This window comes from Rhopalosiphum padi, chromosome 2 (assembly GCF_020882245.1).
Source record: "Rhopalosiphum padi isolate XX-2018 chromosome 2, ASM2088224v1, whole genome shotgun sequence".
Classification (NCBI taxonomy): Eukaryota; Metazoa; Arthropoda; class Insecta; order Hemiptera; family Aphididae; genus Rhopalosiphum; species Rhopalosiphum padi.
This window is the reverse complement of record NC_083598.1, coordinates 21,738,338-21,756,690: the sequence shown is the minus strand read 5'-3', so window position 1 is coordinate 21,756,690 and position 18,353 is coordinate 21,738,338. Positions and strand designations below refer to the sequence as shown.

Genomic DNA, 18,353 nt, shown 5'->3' with positions numbered 1-18,353 from the left:
AATGAAAAAGGTTTCGATTAAAAATGTAAAACTACTGCGGCATAAAATGTTTCCATAAAAACGATAATATTTAATAATTAGTTATTAATCATTACTGATCCACGAATACCGTTAATGTTTATACCGCAGATTTTTGTTTCGCGGTGTTCGTATAATTATTATACATACCGACGTCCTACAGTATAGATAAATATTTGTTTTCGAACAGATGAAATTAAAATAAACGTTAATAATCTACATAACCTATATGCATACGTATTGTGCGAGAATGCGAAAATTACCAATATTATGTTCATATATTCATACAACTATATCACATAGAGGTACATACTACATACGGTCGTACGTATATTAATTAACAAACGAAGTCAATGCTAGCAGATGCTTCTAAATAAACGTTATTCTTTTTTTGTATAACTAATAATATGTTATGTAGTAGGTACCTATTAATTTTTTATCGTGTAAAACATTCATAGTCGTATTGTGTATAACTGATATCATAATAAATGACAAATGTATGCAATGTGTTTCAAAATTTCAAACATTAAGTTAAATATTAGATAATACGGTATTATGAGATTAGACCTAACGATCTAAATGTCACCGTAGGTACCTTTATTTATTATTTACTTGCGGGCAATATTTCGTTGTACTGATTTTAACCTTGCGGCAAGTTATAATATATATATAGCTAATAAAAATAAATAATTGTACCTTCTTCTTCTTCTTCTTCTTCTAGGCTTTTACAGGCCTTTAAGGTCCATCGCCGCAACAACATATTGTCCCATCTCTATACCTATACAACGTTTATTAAAAAATCGGTACAGACAATATAATAATATTTTACTGTAAATGTACCATAACATGTTTATACTATTAGGACTATATTATATTATATTATTATACCTCACTCGCACCAATACATTTTCTGTTATTTATATAATTATTAATACATGATACAGTAAATAACTTCCGCGGGGCGGCTGATCATCGTGCATATTATATATAGTCGTTATGAGCTGCAGCAGCAACGGCGTGTAATAATAATAAAATAATATTTTAACAGACGCGATCTGCACAGGGAAAGGATCAGGAAACGAAGAGACCTAGGCAGACGTTATAGGCCACGCGATGTTTGCGTATATATCTCCCCACTCGTCGTCGCCCCTTTCAACGGACACCCATCGGCCGTCGCCGTCCGCCTACCCATCGAGCCGGAACGCGGCAAAACGTGTGTACGAGAAAGACCGTTGACGAACAGCTGCCGCCACTGCTGCCGCCGCCACCGCCGCTCTTTTATAATATTACATTATTATGTGTCGTGTTTTTTTACCGACGCACTCGCTGCACTCACGGGTCCGGCGCGTAACGTGCGTTTCGGTTATAACGACGACGACGACGACGTGAAAACGAATGATAGTACAGACTATAATATAACTTACCTACTACTGCCTACGAAATCAGCAAGTTTTCGGCGGACGGTGTTCACGCTACAATATTACTACAGGTAAATCGTTAACATCGTTTTCAAATATCATAATTATTATTAGTATACTTGACGTATAGTTCAATAGTCGTATATATCTATACGAGATGGCGAGGTAAAACGCGTAATAATCGCGGGAAAACAGAAATTTGCAATTATATGTCGAATAATTAAATTATTAGATATTATATTACCAGGTATATCTGTATATCTACTCGTTTAAATATTTTAACGATTTGAATTGTACCTATAATATTGATAGTTATTGCTATTAAGAATATAATAATAGTTTATAAGAAATTATTATAATTTCACTTATACCTAATTATTACGGACTATATAGTTGGAACATTATTCACATGTATTTATCTCGAGTGATCTAATCATAATATTACATATATCCCATCTCCGAATTAGTATATTATGGACAACCAAATTCGAAAAAAATTTTCCAAACTTAACTTGGATACGGCAAAAACACACTCTATATTTAAAAATCGTACTTAGACCCACGTGCAGAACGCATGTATATTGATGAAAATCACTATATCGTATTCTATTACTCATTTGTAACTAATGGCGCTTTTATTTTAATTTAAAATTACAATATAACAATTTTTTAAGATATGTGCTTACGCTCAAAATTAAAATGATTTCGTGTTCTTCAAAAATTACGTACAATATCTAATGATGGTGTCCAGCTATACGACTGTACTTGAAGTCTTGAAAGTACAGAATTGCATTGAAATTGTAATTTATTGAAAAACTATACCATGCATTACGGTTATGGTCCTCTTTTAAACCATTTATTATAATGTTTTCTTAAAATAAAATAGTTTGTATTTATGTTAAATAAGTAAAAAAAATATTTTTTTAAAACATTAGCACGCCGTTTTAAAAAATCGGCATCTGTATTGCTGACTCCTATAAGAATTGTCTTCTATATAAATAACCAATTATAATCTATATTATAACAATATAACGACTCGGAAATTGGTAATAAGATATGTCCACACACTGGCTACCTACCTACCTACTTACTTAATAGTTAAGTTGAATATAACGGTAGCTCCGAAAGCAAGTAACTATACACTAATTTCCGATCCGGAAGTATATATTTGAGACTTTCCTGAAATGTCAACACTTATATGAACTTCCATTTGATAATTGGTTCAAAGTCTGTACATACGACAAAAATTACTACCTATACAATATACACCAATTTCAATGAAAATTACATTAATTGGATATTATGTACATTGTACATAATATGATAAATTAATTTCAATTAATATGCAATAATATCCCACGAAGGTATAATACGTATCGTAATTACAGTACAATACTACCAGTAGTGCTATACAGTATAATGAGAAATGAACTTAAATGTGTTATCAAGGTTAATTGTTTTTTATTATTATTCGGTGCAAATTATTTACAATATAATATGCATATACCTATATATATATTTCATTGTGAATATATTTAAAATGTTAATGCCATTATTTGTTTACTTTACGTTTATTTCGCTATGTTTAAACAGTGTTTAGTATTCAACACATACATTATATAAAACGTATTCGCTGTATATAGGATTACGAAATATTCCCTAAATGCTAAAACCGTAATCAACAATTTGCAACCCGGGCAAAAGGAATTTAAACTTAAAGCATTATATATACACCCCACAGTAATTCAATGCGCTTTCGACGCGTGTTAATTAGTTTGAAACTGTCTTTTGCCTATTCATTTTAACTATACCTACTGTATATAGATGCACTGTATAGCGCATGGGATTAAAAACTCTAATACTATAATCAGCTGAGAATGAAGTAAAAAAAAAAAAATGTTTGTGTACCAAGAACAAACGTTTACTATAGCCGTCCGTATATTATATAGTCTATTATAAAAGAATAATATTTAAATTTTCACCTCTAGTGCAACCATATATATATAACATATATATATAACCCAATTCCACCGTGTAATTTTCCGTTCCATCACGTAAATGAATGTCCCGTGGAAATCACATCGATAATTTAAAATTCGTTTCGGTTGGGTCACTCGGGCGGGTTATTATATTATGATCTTTAATAATAGATGTAACATTGTAACGATACACACACAACGTCTTTATCTCCTATATGTATATATATATACGCTTATATTATAAGACTAGTGTTGATTTATCAATACTTCAACAATGTTATGGTTATCGTGCTCGCCATAAAATTATTCAAGTCTATTGAAAATGTAATTCATTAAAAGCCCGGCAAGTTATAACTGCTTGGATACGGTGAAACATTCAAATGAACTTTCAGGTCATCTGTGATTTTTCAATTGATTTCGTTATAATATGTACAGAGTGTATCACAAAGTCAAAATATTTTTAAATCAAATCATAATTTGTAATTCAGTAATTTATACATTCACATAAACTATAAAGCATTATCTACTAGAACGTGTAGAGTAGTAAATTATAATTTATATGTAGACTTATATGAATTATTTATTATGCAAATAGTTTAAAATATTAGAAAATAATAGGTACACTTATAAACTAAAAATAAAAATGGAAAAAAAATTATTGTATAATATAATAATGATCATAATTATTGTCTACTAAATTATTTATTTCTAAAATATTATGTATTGATAATATTATGAATAATACTTGAAATGTCTCTAAATATGTCAAAGCAGTTGTAAAAATTACATTTTAGAATAAATTTACTATGAATAGTAACTTATTATTACAAAATTGTTAGAAATTTAAAAAAATGTTTTAAATAATACACACCTATTATTGAAGTTATATATTCAATACGATCACAACTATTCACAAGTGTCAAGCACTCTCAATAATATTTTATGGTCGTTTTACAATATTAAATTATATGAAACAATAAACATATAAATTTAAATACGAAAACTATAAATGGACTTTAATAAAACAAAAAATGTCCTTACTACTTAACAATGTGAATTTCTATCAAAATGAATTTTTTTTTTTATATAGCAAACAATTTCACTCTCGAAAACCTTTTAAAATAAGGGGACGGTTAAGATTCTATTGTGTAAGTTTACAGTATACACGTTAAACTATGTGTAGCTGATAGTGTAATAGTATACTTGTTGACGATATATATTCAACAAGGACGCGAGGTATAACATTTCCGTTTTTCAATAGACAATAATATAATGTATATCTGGGTCAACGGAAAATTCCATTCAAAACTTTAAAGTAGGGCCCATTTCGTAGAATCGACGATCCACTATAAAAACACCATTTATAAATTGTTTCATCAATTTTAGCCGATTTTTACGTGTGCGAGTTGTGACTTTATGTCGTTTACCTCGTAGAATGCTAAACGGATTATTATTATATTGTTCGGTACACGTATGTGAGCTTATCGTGTCTCGCCGGATCATGTTAGATTCGTTTCGCTTGTATTATAAACATAAAAAAAATACATTTATGAAGGAAAAAATAGAATAAAAAAAAAATAAGCATAAATAGATACATGGGTGGGCGACGTTGAAGGAAATCGAATAATTTGACTGCCGTGATGCTATTGTGAAATCATCGTGATCATACAAATGTCCACATTGAATAAATCATATCTCACACTCACTCTATATAGGTACCTATAATTGGAACTCCTTTATATTGTATTTAATTTGTACATAATATAGGACCTAGTTTATTCGCAGTAAATTTAAAACATGATCGGAGTAAAGCAAAACTGAGTACTACATTATACGTCAAGGATGAAATATAATTAATTTAGTGGCAATGAAAATACAAAATTACAATTATCACAAAATATTATATTATTATTTACAAACAATTATGTTTATACCAATACAATTTTATATTTTCATTATAATTTATTTTCAGATAAGTTTCAAATTTAATCATTTTTTATATGATAAAATTAAAGTTCATCAAATCACACTGTTATAAACGCTGCCTATTATATCGACGCCTATCTATTAATAAAAATTTTAATTAATTTTTGATAGCTAATACATATACATTTGCCGTTATGGGCATACCATAAAGACGCTATACAAATGAGAATATAGTAAACTTGTTTAATTACCAATAAAACTAGATAATACTCCAAGTTACCTACATCGTAAGGGCACTGTAGTAAATAAAAATTAAAGTGTGTAGTAAAATTAAGATACATAATCTAATAAATAGATGAAAAATTGCCAATTAGCTGTCATTTTTTAAAATAATGTCAATACATTTTAAATATTTATTTAACGTATTGTAAAATGTAAATACATAAAAACTATAAAAATTAATATACACAGAATCATTTTATATAGACCAAATTCATAATGTAACTCAGTGGCGTATAGTGATATTTTATATTGGGTAAGCGCTAAAATAAAACTTTTAGTATCACAACTAGTCATTCCTATAATAAGGATACGGATCAAACAATCTAAAATACGAGCGTTTTTATAAAAATATTGATATAATTTCTTTCGAAAAAACCTGTTAAATTGTTTTAAATTTAATACTAAATTAAATTAATAAATAGTAGTCATTTTAATGCATAAGTCGTGTTATTATTTAACATAATAAATGTTAAACTTTTTATTTATTGCTTTTTGGCCAGGCATGCGCCACTTACCTAGCTTGCCCTAACGCCACTGCAGTATCTATAACTATATCATATATTATAAGATGATATTGTTTTATGCCAATAACTGAAGGAATTCGTCTAGTTTTTTAGTAAACTTTAAATTAATCAAATGTAACATTATTCATCCATGCTTGTATAACTATAACGGATATAAACTGTCACAGGAGGTACCACAGAGACTTTAACGCTTAAAAAAGCATTTTAAAACTATACTAAAATTGAAAATAAGATATTATATGGTTGTAACATTTTTTATTCATTATACTTTGCGATCGGTTTCTATTTTTATCCGTATATTTTATACATTAAAATTTTGTTTTTTATAATTATCACTTAAGTTCACAATCATATGATATATTTAAAGTTTAAACGCTAAAACACCTTAACGTTAAGTTGATCCATAATTTACTATACGTTAAGAAGTATAGATAAACGATAAAATAATATCATGTATATTATTGAAATTTGTATTTTTCATACATCTTAACCATAACTATTTTACATGATGGTATCTAATCGTACTTCGAAAACAAAATTGAACGTTATTTTATATTACCGACCGATCTGCGCTGTAGTCGGCGCACTGCAGTCGTCACGTTCGATTCGGATACGAATACCTACCGGTTAATTAGTTTTCAGCAATATGTACCTTCGTATAATTACCGCCACCGCCGTTCGTTATCCGATCGCCCGCTGCTCGATATGATTAATAGGACGAAACGACGACATGAGTTTTTCGCGCCGGCACAATTTGAGAGGGGGGGGTATAACCAACCCGTCCCGGAACGCGCTCCCTCGAAAATGCACAACAACAATCGACGTTATGTTATTATGATCATTATCATTATGCGTGCCTGGATCCGCAGAGTAATAATACTCCATGGCTTGGTTGTTGTCGTCGTGATTTCAAACAGCGAATGTCCTTGCGGCAGTATACTGCACCGATGACTCTGGGCCTAATGCCGGGTATATACCACAAATAATATAGACGGTATATAATATATTATCATGCTTAATGTATATAATATAATTGCGCAGAACGACGCACACCGTAATTTACTAGTGCAGTCTTCTTCTCTTCTTCCCGTCATCGTCGATTCCTTCCAATATTTTACTATTGTACGTCGCTATATAGTTTAACGTGTAAAAAAATAATAACTGCACGACACTGCAGATAGAGGAAAACACTTCGTTGTAGTAAGGTCATTGCCTGATAAATGAAAAACAATTAAATTATATTATGACCGTAGAAAAACTGTAATTTCGCATCTTTTGTTGTAATTAAAAACGTTTTAATACATAAGAGTAATATCATCGACGATTAGTATGAACCCTCCGGAGAATTTATGATGTGGAAACACTGCTGTTGCTCTTACCAAATCAAGAATAAGATATGTATATAAAAAAAAATACACCAACTATCTTATCTACATATATAATAATAAGTTAAATGCCTAAATAGACGAATCCTTTGTGAAAACCGTGCAGAATAGATATACAACACGCTTAAACACTCGCGCACATATTATAATTTATGTATATATATAGGTATGTATAAATTATTGCCCGTTATTTGCCGCAGACTTTTTGCCTAAAATGTAACGATCACCAGTTATAACTGTTACGTGATATCCTAAAGAGAATGAAATACAATAAACATATTATTATTTACATGATAATTCAAGAGTACAAAATTGAACAAGGCGTCAATATATTTTAATGGTAGAGAAATAAAATGTATGTTAAGCATTAATAGTAAGCTAATAATAGAGTTATATTGTCACTAAACCTAATTTAATTGAGAAAAAATGTACAAATAATATTATACGTAGCAATATATATTGTAGCGTCAAATGACGTTTTCTAGACGTTTGCTCGCCAAGGAAATATTATGAAAAACATACTCTTTATATATACTGTGCTACTTTTTTGAGTTTGGACATTACTGTAATGCGCTAAATAATATACGCATAAACGTAACGTTTGTTACACCTGTGACGATGGTGTTGTCTAGCGGTAATAATATTATATAATATATTATTTTGTTCATTTGTTTTGTGAAATCTACAACTGCAGAGTTATAGGTACATAATATTATGAAACTATAATATTAACAATTAATAGTAAAATATAGTCTACAATCAATAATATATATATATACTATAATGGTATTATGGTATATATATTATATACCTATAATCTATATGATAATATTTGTAACTTAACCAGAAGTTATATGATATTTTGTTAAAAGTTAAAAAATGCCATCATACCCGAAATACTAAAAATTCACCCTGATCTTACATGTATCACACACCTATTTTTTATCGTTTCGAGTTAATTAGAATTTAAATTTATATTTCCAAATCAGAGATGCCCATAGAGGATTATTAGCTCAGTAAGTGAAAAATACTTTCAGTGTCATTCTAAGTCGTGGGAAGCTTTGCCCAGTTCATTTCAAATCTTCATACACTGAATAATATAATAATAATCAGAAAATAATATTTATTGATAGTATATAATAATAAAAGACATAAAACAGCAATATTTTTTTTTTTAAATTGTAGAGATTTATAATTTATGTTAGTTAAGTGTATACATTATTATGGTAAATATAAATTATTAATCGCATATAGTATAAAATAATAATGGTTTGGAGTAATAAACCATTATTAATGTAATTGAAGTAAACTTTATCGTTATTAGTTTCGTTACTATACATAGTTACTTAACAGAATTTGTAAGTAGGGCTGTGGGTTTATGGGAAACAGATTTTGTTTTTATTTGTCGTGAGCCATAGCTTTTTTATTAAAAAATTTCATTCAACGTACCGTTAACATTTGAAACTTATTTTGCATATTTTTATCGTTTGATATATCATATTATGTTTCCGTCCTTGCATGGCAGTATCTATCGTGTACAGTGGTTCTCAGTACTTCAGTACTTTGGCCATTATCATAGAATTAACAAAGAATAAACTAAAATTATTTAAAAAATTCAAACCCCGGCATCACTAATCCAAACGAACAATGATCTGTTTTATGTTCAGTAACTATAAAAGATAATTTTATACATACGCCATAATATGTAACTATGAAGGAAAGAATTATGTGTATCAAATTCAATTATACACACATAAATAACAGATACGCTATATTTGCTGAAATATGTGTAGGTGCATTCATAATTGCAAGCATCAATCATGTATGTGTTGCTAATGTATCCAAATGACTAAACAAAATTGTTGATCATAATTCAAATGACAATAATGTTATAATAAATTATAAGCATACCAACATTTTAAAACGTACCTACATCGATTTTTTACTCAGTATTATTTCTTGAAATTCATAACTTCATCACATTGCAGTTTATAGTTCTAGTAAAGATTTCTTAGAAACGCGCGCTGTTACAATATAATAAAGGTAACGATATTATATAAAACATATAGATATATTCTGCTGTTATATACAATCGTATTAAATGTAATAATAGTAGATTAAATGTTCCAAGTTAACTTAATTTGAAATTATTCTCAATTACTATTAGACAGCGCAATACAAAAATCATAAATTTAAAACAGTATAATATTATCCTATATATTACATTATACCCATACGAATATAATAGTTGAATAGTAATTTACACGAACTATGTCAAACGCAAAATAACATAATTGTACCCGCGTACCTACAATTTACATGTTATGATTCGACGTGAAAATGTGTTGGTCCGCGAATTATTACATATATTATCCTAGCACATACCTAGTACTTAAATTTATATTTTCCAAGTGTGTGCGCATATATTGTACGTGTGTACGTCGTGTAATAATATTATAGAATAAAAACGTATTGTAATGTGTAGGTATGCGTCTGATACACAATAATATAGTAATATAACATTATACATTAATATGTTACATTAGACAACTTTTATTCTTCCGTTTGTTTTCAAACGATTTACCTTTTAGCCAGCACAAAGAAAACGCGCATTCCTGCATTTTAAATGTATCTGTTGTTGCCATTTGTGTTGGTGCACCAAAGTGTACCGGATGCAATTACACGTATGGAAAAAAATAAAAATAACAGGTCTTCTTCCCTATCTCAATAACATCTCATCATTCATTCTTGCCCGCCGTAATTCCGGCGCACGGCTTTGATATGGGACCACGCACAACATAAATCAGTGTACCTCAAATAGCATAATAGTGTTGAACGCACAGAGATATTCGTCGCCGACGTATATTTTATGTGCGACAATAATATTATGTCAAAGCCCAAACAGCTGAAGGTTAAAAACGTCTGCGACAACTTACTATAGCGCGTAGTCTCTCTATAGGAGTATAGACCACATTATATTAATAGGTAACTGTAAACTGTAAACGGTAGAACAATATACTGAGCAACCGGCTGAATAAAAAAAACTTATAATAAAGCTTATAATATAGTCGTATTATACTCGTATTCTATTTGAATATCGAACCTTATATAATATGGCATGCGTAGTGATTCAGCCATCGTCGTAATTTGATTTGGTTTCATATTCCATAACAGTTTAATGCCATATGATTGGACGCAAAATTTGTGGGTATTTAAAATTTGGGCTTACGTAAAATGTACAATTATATCATAATCTAGAAATATGAAATAAATACCTTTTTATTATTATTATTATTTATAGTTTATTAATTTATACAATCTACAATCTAAACATATATATTATTTATAAATTTATAATAAGCATAATTGATGAATGAGAGGTTAATAATGATAGTGGACCTGAGGGAATAATCAATCCAATGATAGAGCTTCACGATAGCAATAAATGATCCTTTAAATATCTAAAATCCAAAAATGTCAGCAGACCGAAAGATCGAAATGTTTAAAAACGAAATACATATTGTTATAAAATTCGTTTTATTAAAAAAAATAACATTAGGTTAATTAATTTCAGTATCATCGATATCATTATTAGTTTATTATTAATGGGTATGAATAGTGTCTGTTTTAATACAAATGATTTATCGTACATAAATCAATCTTACGTAAGATAGGTAATGTTATTATACCTGCTCATGCAGATCAAATAGATATTAGTAATTTAGTAGACGAATGTTAATTAATCTTTAATATCGAAAGATTGTTAAAACTTTGACAGTCAAGAAAATTTATATAGTCATTATTTTTGCACAATATCGTGACTTTTAATATTATTGTTATTTAAATTACACTAGATATTTCAGTCAATAAATACTCTCACTTAAATATCTAATAAATTCACAATTCTCTTTTAAATTTATTTGAACTGCAGGCAGAATAATATGTACACTTTTGATTTCTTAACGACTTTATATTATATATCAGAACCCTTTTCATCGTAATGATGTAATCGACGTAATAACACATGACAAATGCAGGATATCGGACACCGGATTCGTAAATTAACTATACATCTGTATACTACGTAGACACCACACATAGGTTTATAATACGAGTTAAAATTACTTATTTAATCCTATTCCCCTATCGTATTTAATACTTAATAGACCTAAATTAGAAACATCCATTGTCCGCATATATTTATTGTTTTTCCGTTAGGTCGTTGCACAAGTCATGAGGGTGGGAGTGAGCTCACCACGATATCATAAGTGAGAATATACATTTGATATTTGCGATCATTTACATAAAGCTAACAGTAGAGGTTAAGGTTATGCGCCTATAAAGCTATAAGTAACTGTGGTCATGGCACCGTGACGGTAGATTCAGGTAGTGGTAGGGTAAATGTGTTGTATATATTATGTTTTTTTTCCGGAGAAATTACGTTTGAATCAAAATAATAACGAAAAAAAGTTATTTAATCAGCAATTGGATTTCGTGACGGTGCCGTGACATTTTTTCGTCTGATTTCCGGCAATTCAAACATTTTGTTAAAAACTACGTTGTAATTGTACCGGAAAATCCGTACAAAACAAACATGATAGTGAAACATTGTTTGTACTATACATCTATGCCTATTTGTTTATTGTTCTACTACAAGCTAAAAATAATCGTAATAATTCATTTTTAATAATAATAATATAATATGCATTAGTATTTAGTATATCCTACAGTATAAATATTAAATAAAAGAATTCGCTATAAGTAATGCATTTATATAGTGTATTGACTATTGAGAATGGCCCAGTAATTAATACTATACATATGTTTCTATATCAATATTTGTATTCAAACAACAAATTTACAGCGAAAATATGACGGTTATTCATTGGTGTTCACAACTTATACAGATAATCCAATTTTGTACTGCACCAAGAATGAACGTCTTAACCGACCGGATCTAATAACATGCGCGCACCTTTCCGCCGTCAATATTGAATAGAGCAATAACTCTACTTCCGTTAATTAGGGTCCACAAACAATAAGCTATTATGTATTTTCATCAAAAACATTAAACATGGCTTAGAAGTATGCTGACCGAGTGTATATTATGTTTTATAATCATAATAACCATATGTATAAAATTTATCCATAACCGCTACGCTTGAACCATTCAACACACGACACATTCAACTTATTTTTCTTTACAATTGTACCATATTATAAAGAGTACCTATAACATTACAAGAAAAATATTTGAAATCATTCATACCGGAAATGCATGTATTATAATAATATGTGGCCTTGTTCAAAAATACGTCGTTATTAATTGAAAAAAGAATTTTAAAATTCATTTTTGAGTAGCAACTAGAAATAATGTTGCTATATACCTAGGTAATATACTAATAAGTATATATAAAATATACACAATGTATATTGTACTTACATTTTATATATAAATTAATAAATTATTGTATAACTATACACGTAAAAAATCGCGCTTAAATTTTTAAATTTTTTTAAGTAATTGACCGCAACATTTGTTTTTACTTGGTAGTTTATATGTTGTAAGTTTATCTGTATGTGTAGACATTTTTGTGTAGCGTATACAAGTGTTTAAAGAGAAAACATGTTTGTATGTAGGTTGCAATGGTAATACAAGGAAATAACATTAATAAAATATATATATTATATATACATTACTTAAGCTTGACCGGATTCAATTTTTTTATAGGATCCTGTTGCTCTTTTATCAATTTTTAACGATTCCGACCTCTTCGTGTTTCGTTCGAAAGATTGGTCCAGTCCATTTCATTTTCATAACATAAACGCAGTACCTATCCAAAAAACAAGTTTATTGATGAATTATTGTGTGACGAAAATATCCTTTCATTAGTGTTTAGTTGTTCGTGATTGATGTCTGTTTACTGGTAACAAATAACTTAAAAACATATTACCCATACATAATGACATCAATTTCCTTTAGTAATTACCAACGTCTAATAGCATATAACTCAATATTAAAAGAAGAAATGGTATTAATTTTAAAAGAACTCGAATTTATGTGAATACCTGAATGAATATTCATTCACTTTGGTTTAATTCTTATACTAGTAATGATAATTTAAAAAAGTAATTTATTTTACAATAAATGTAATTGAATTATTTGAATTCGATTTATGCGTTAATATTTTTGAAGTAATGATATTTCTCTTTTCTCAACCAATCTATTTTATTTTTTAACATATTGGAAAGATATAAAACAGTTTACACTACATCGCGGTCCGAATTCAAACGGCTGTAGCCTGTAACCGATAAACCGCGTATATACCATGCATGGTCATTGTTTCGTCTCGTGGGAATGGTTTTGAACCTTGATTATCAGTTTTGTAAGATGGAATAATAAAAAGCACCGATTTCCTTAAATAAATCTTGTCTGGTCATAATATTTCCGTTTATGCGTTTGATAACAAAAAATCTAGTCCCACGCCATAGTTAGGTATGTAACTAATATAATACGTGTCAATAAACAATAAACTATAATCGTTATAATATTAATGTCTGTATGAATTAGCAAACGCCTGTGGAAAACCAGTTAATAACCTCCGTGAAAAAATATATTCTCTCAAAGCTTCGGATAAGTATAATAGTATGACCGGTAAATCCTTATTTGAGAGTATTGGACACGATTGTGATCGGATTGACCATTGTGACGTTACAATATACCGTACTTATACAATATCGATACCTATAAAATGTTTCGAAAGTATTGTGTTATATAGTTACAAACAAAATAATGCAACTTGTTATCGTTGTTGTTATCGAAGTTGGTTAAGCCTCGTAAATATTTTTTCTGTCGATGTAACAGCTATAGTGGTAGGTACATATGTTACTGCAAATATAATATATTACTAAATATTACTGTAGTTTACGTCTGTACTAAATAATGCCAGGCATTAGGTACACAATAATGTGTAATTTATACTATACCGAAACTATCGTGCTTTTATTACCTATTTATTTATTAGATTATTTGGAGACAATTTACCTGTTTAAATACAATGTGAAAAACTCTGCTTTTTAATATTAATCTAAGTCACAAGTTATAAAATCAGTAAATATGAAGTATAAGTAGGTGCTATTTAGGCACACACGTACAAATTAATTACACAATTAAAATTAACAACGGTTAGTAATAGATAATAATAATATATATTTCATATAAATATATCAAAAAAATATTTATCAAAACAAGAGTATCGTCGAACTTTGTTGACACAAAATCTTATAACTAATTAACTGTTTATTGACATTTTAATGCAGTTACTTATAATTTATAAAATATTAAAACGACGAAAATTTAAATTTTTTCAAATTATACCAATGAAACGTTTTAACGATATATTTATATATACTATTTAGATATGCCAATCTATTTTTATTGGCAGACAGAAACATTTTAAATACCTATAAATAATAATAACTAACGGAAAAAAACAATGCCAGTTTTAATTTTGTAGTGTGTTTCGCAATAATTCGTGTACCTACCTACAAAATAAAAACAATAAATAATATATATATATTTTTAATTCAAGTCCATTATAAGTTATTATTACCAACCACTTGGTGTGCAAACAATTTCCCCTTCTATACTCGTGCTCAGGAATATATCTTTTTTTTATGTTGTTTGTTTCAAAAATTATAGCGGACATTTTTCTCTTAATATTAAAACAGTCGAAATGCGTTTAGCAGAATTAACTCTTATAAAGGTACTAGACGGTATTTTTATTTATTATTTTTTTTTACATAATATTAAATCTATAATGAAAACGGTGGACAAATATTTGCTTTCGGGTATATTTTGGTTGAATATAGAAGTTAGACGTCAATCCCATCGTGCCAATAATCAAAAATACGGAATACATTATAAATGATATTTTTGGTGACCACAAGCAACGGGAACGAGCAGAAATAATCTAAACAATTTTCAAACCTAGTAAAACCGGTTCAGAACGGTTCAAGTTTCCGGTATTTTTTCTGTATAGTGAAGTTGTTAAGATACGTAATCACACTGTCAGAGTTCGTAAAATTTCAATTGGTTTTTTAATCCATGTACCTTATGTTGGAATATAATTGCAATCATTAATATTTCAATTAGTTAACGAATACATACCCTACGTAAAATTACAATTTGTTTGGAAATTGAATTAAATCTAATCAGAAAAAAAATCCATTAATATTGTTATTGATGAAATATCCTATGTCATTTACATAATTTCGTAAATTCATTAAATCGAAAGTTATATGAATGAAAAAATTTCATTTCATCCCACTTCGGATTCTCTTCCGATAATAATTCACAAGGTCGTTTATCATTACATAGGCTATATAGGTATATACTTAAACTAAATAAAATATTAAAATACTAGTCGAAATATTTTTCACCGTGCAGTTAGTACACACTGTTTTTTGCTTACACTTTTTTTTATTTACTTTTTTTTTAAAGAATTTACAATAAATATGCAATAAATGTTAAAATATACGAAATATGAATGGTACATAATTACATTATACATTTTAAAAGGTGAGGAAGCTATATAATAATGCTAATACCTATATCGGGACGTTTTTAACGACCTGATAATAATTCACTATAGGTATTCGTGTGCAAATATTCAAATAAACGTTATTATTCAGTTTTACGACTCGTACTTGACAAATTATTTTAGACTTATTATTAATATTTAACATTATATATCTATTTACGATTTTACATTTTGTACAGCGTTTAAACTGCTAAAAATAATTTGTGTTTAAATGCCTTTTATACTATTTTAATATTATAAATCATATAGTTTCTTAAATAATAGATATCAAATAAATAAATAAACATATGTAATCATTAATTATTATTTATTGTATTTTTAAAATTATAGAACAATATTGAAATTATTATATTGTAATAAAATATCATAAAATAAAAACGAATATCTAAAATGTTATTTAATAATATGTTCTAATCTAATAAGCTACAAGTATAATTAAAATTAACTTGGAAATACTTTTAAATAAAAGCAAAAAACAACAATTATTTAAAGAGATATGTTTTCTGTATAATTAATTATGATTTAGCTGATTTAGGTACCTACTTAAAAATATTTTATATTTAATTTGATATAAGTCGCTAATAAATAAATGTAAATTATTAATATACTAATAATTATTACAAGAGTATAGAACGGTCTAAACGTAAAATTATCGTATAAAGACTATAAAGATATTATACATTTTTATTATGATGAATAATTATTATTAGTTATTAGAATTAATTGATATTATTGTGTTTTATTCTTGACGGTGTTGGTTTCTAAAATATCTGTACAAAATAGCGAACGAAATATTCGAGGACCATAAATTTAACGGGTTTTTGTGAAATATTTCCTCCGCACGTACGCGCAAGTTATTTCAGATCTGGTTATGTAATATTAGTTTAAGACGGTCGAAATGTTAAGACTTGTTGTCACCGTCATCAATGAACTTGGGGTGGCATAAAGGGATGGAAAACTCGTATGCACATCCACACATACGCACGCTAACGCACACCGCACGTGCGGCAAACTTACACGCACGGGGCGCGGTCGTGTAATGTTTGCCTAAAAACTTTTCTTACCCCAAAATCCCCCGAGCGTTGTCTTAAGTTTTCGCACTACCACGACGTCCACGACGACGACGACGACGACGACTGTCTACAACTACTACTACTACTACTACTATTAGTATAATATAATAGGTACCTACTACAACTTAAAGTGCGTACAAACTATAATTCGATTACGTTTCGTAAACCAACGCAAATACCGCGGACTAGGACTACAACAGTTAAGATTTTCGACTATATACTCGTACACATACCTATCTTATAATCGCATAATCTTCGCACGGGAATAGCGCAGCAGCCGTGCAGCAGGTATGTGTGTAATAATAGAATAATAGATACATAATATTACAGTGATTGCGTGTACGTGTACGTGCGTGCGTGCGTTCGTCCGTTTAAACACTACTGCACCGTCTATTAGTGGTTCGACTGGTATAGCGTCTAAGTATAGGTACTTAAATCCTCCGGCGAGAGACGTCAAATGTAGTGAATACGATGTACCTGATGGGCTTAGAGCGTAAATTTGTCCAAACGAATGCGAAATTCGATGAGCGAATTGCGCAACGGTTTCGTTAATACGGTAATAGGTGCACGTTATAATAATATACGATTTTATATATAACTACACACACACACACACACACAAATTATAATATACACACATTCCGACGACGCAATCCGTTGTGCCTACGCTGAAGCCGTCGCACAATAGGAGAACGTGTGTGTACATTGTGTGCTAGTGTGGCAGCAACTATATAGTGTGCTCTGGCGCGCGTGATTTTGTGGTCCATCAACGTGTATACAGCGGCATGCGATGTGTGTGCAGGTGGATAAATCGTTTATAAACATATATTCGCGTACAGGGCGGTTCTCACTGTATGCACACCGTTCAACAACTTGGAACGTTCAAATGATTCTAAAAAAAAAAATAATTTTTAAATTTTTACTATTGTTAAATCTGTCTATATGTTATTATAGTTATATTGGCAAACAAGTATGAATAAATATGTATAGCATGAGTGTGAGACGTTTCCGTGCGAAACATACTACATATATTTATAAATATTATTCCATTTATAAATCAATTTATAGACTACTTGATTATTTATAGATTATCTATTATATACATTATACACCATGATTCGCGTTAATAGAATCACCCTGTATAT

At 29.1% G+C, this 18,353-nt stretch overlaps 1 protein-coding gene across 2 annotated transcripts in view; it reads left to right on the top strand.

The window, feature by feature from the left end:
• The first annotated feature begins 1,245 nt into the window (after window positions 1-1,245).
• Window positions 1,246-18,353, top strand: part of LOC132923067 (uncharacterized) — a 30,633-nt gene continuing 13,525 nt past the window's right edge. For both annotated transcript variants that reach the window (XM_060986873.1, XM_060986872.1), the window contains exon 1: window positions 1,246-1,507. The gene's annotated coding sequence lies outside the window, so the exon portion shown is untranslated. The remainder of the gene's footprint in view (window positions 1,508-18,353) is intronic.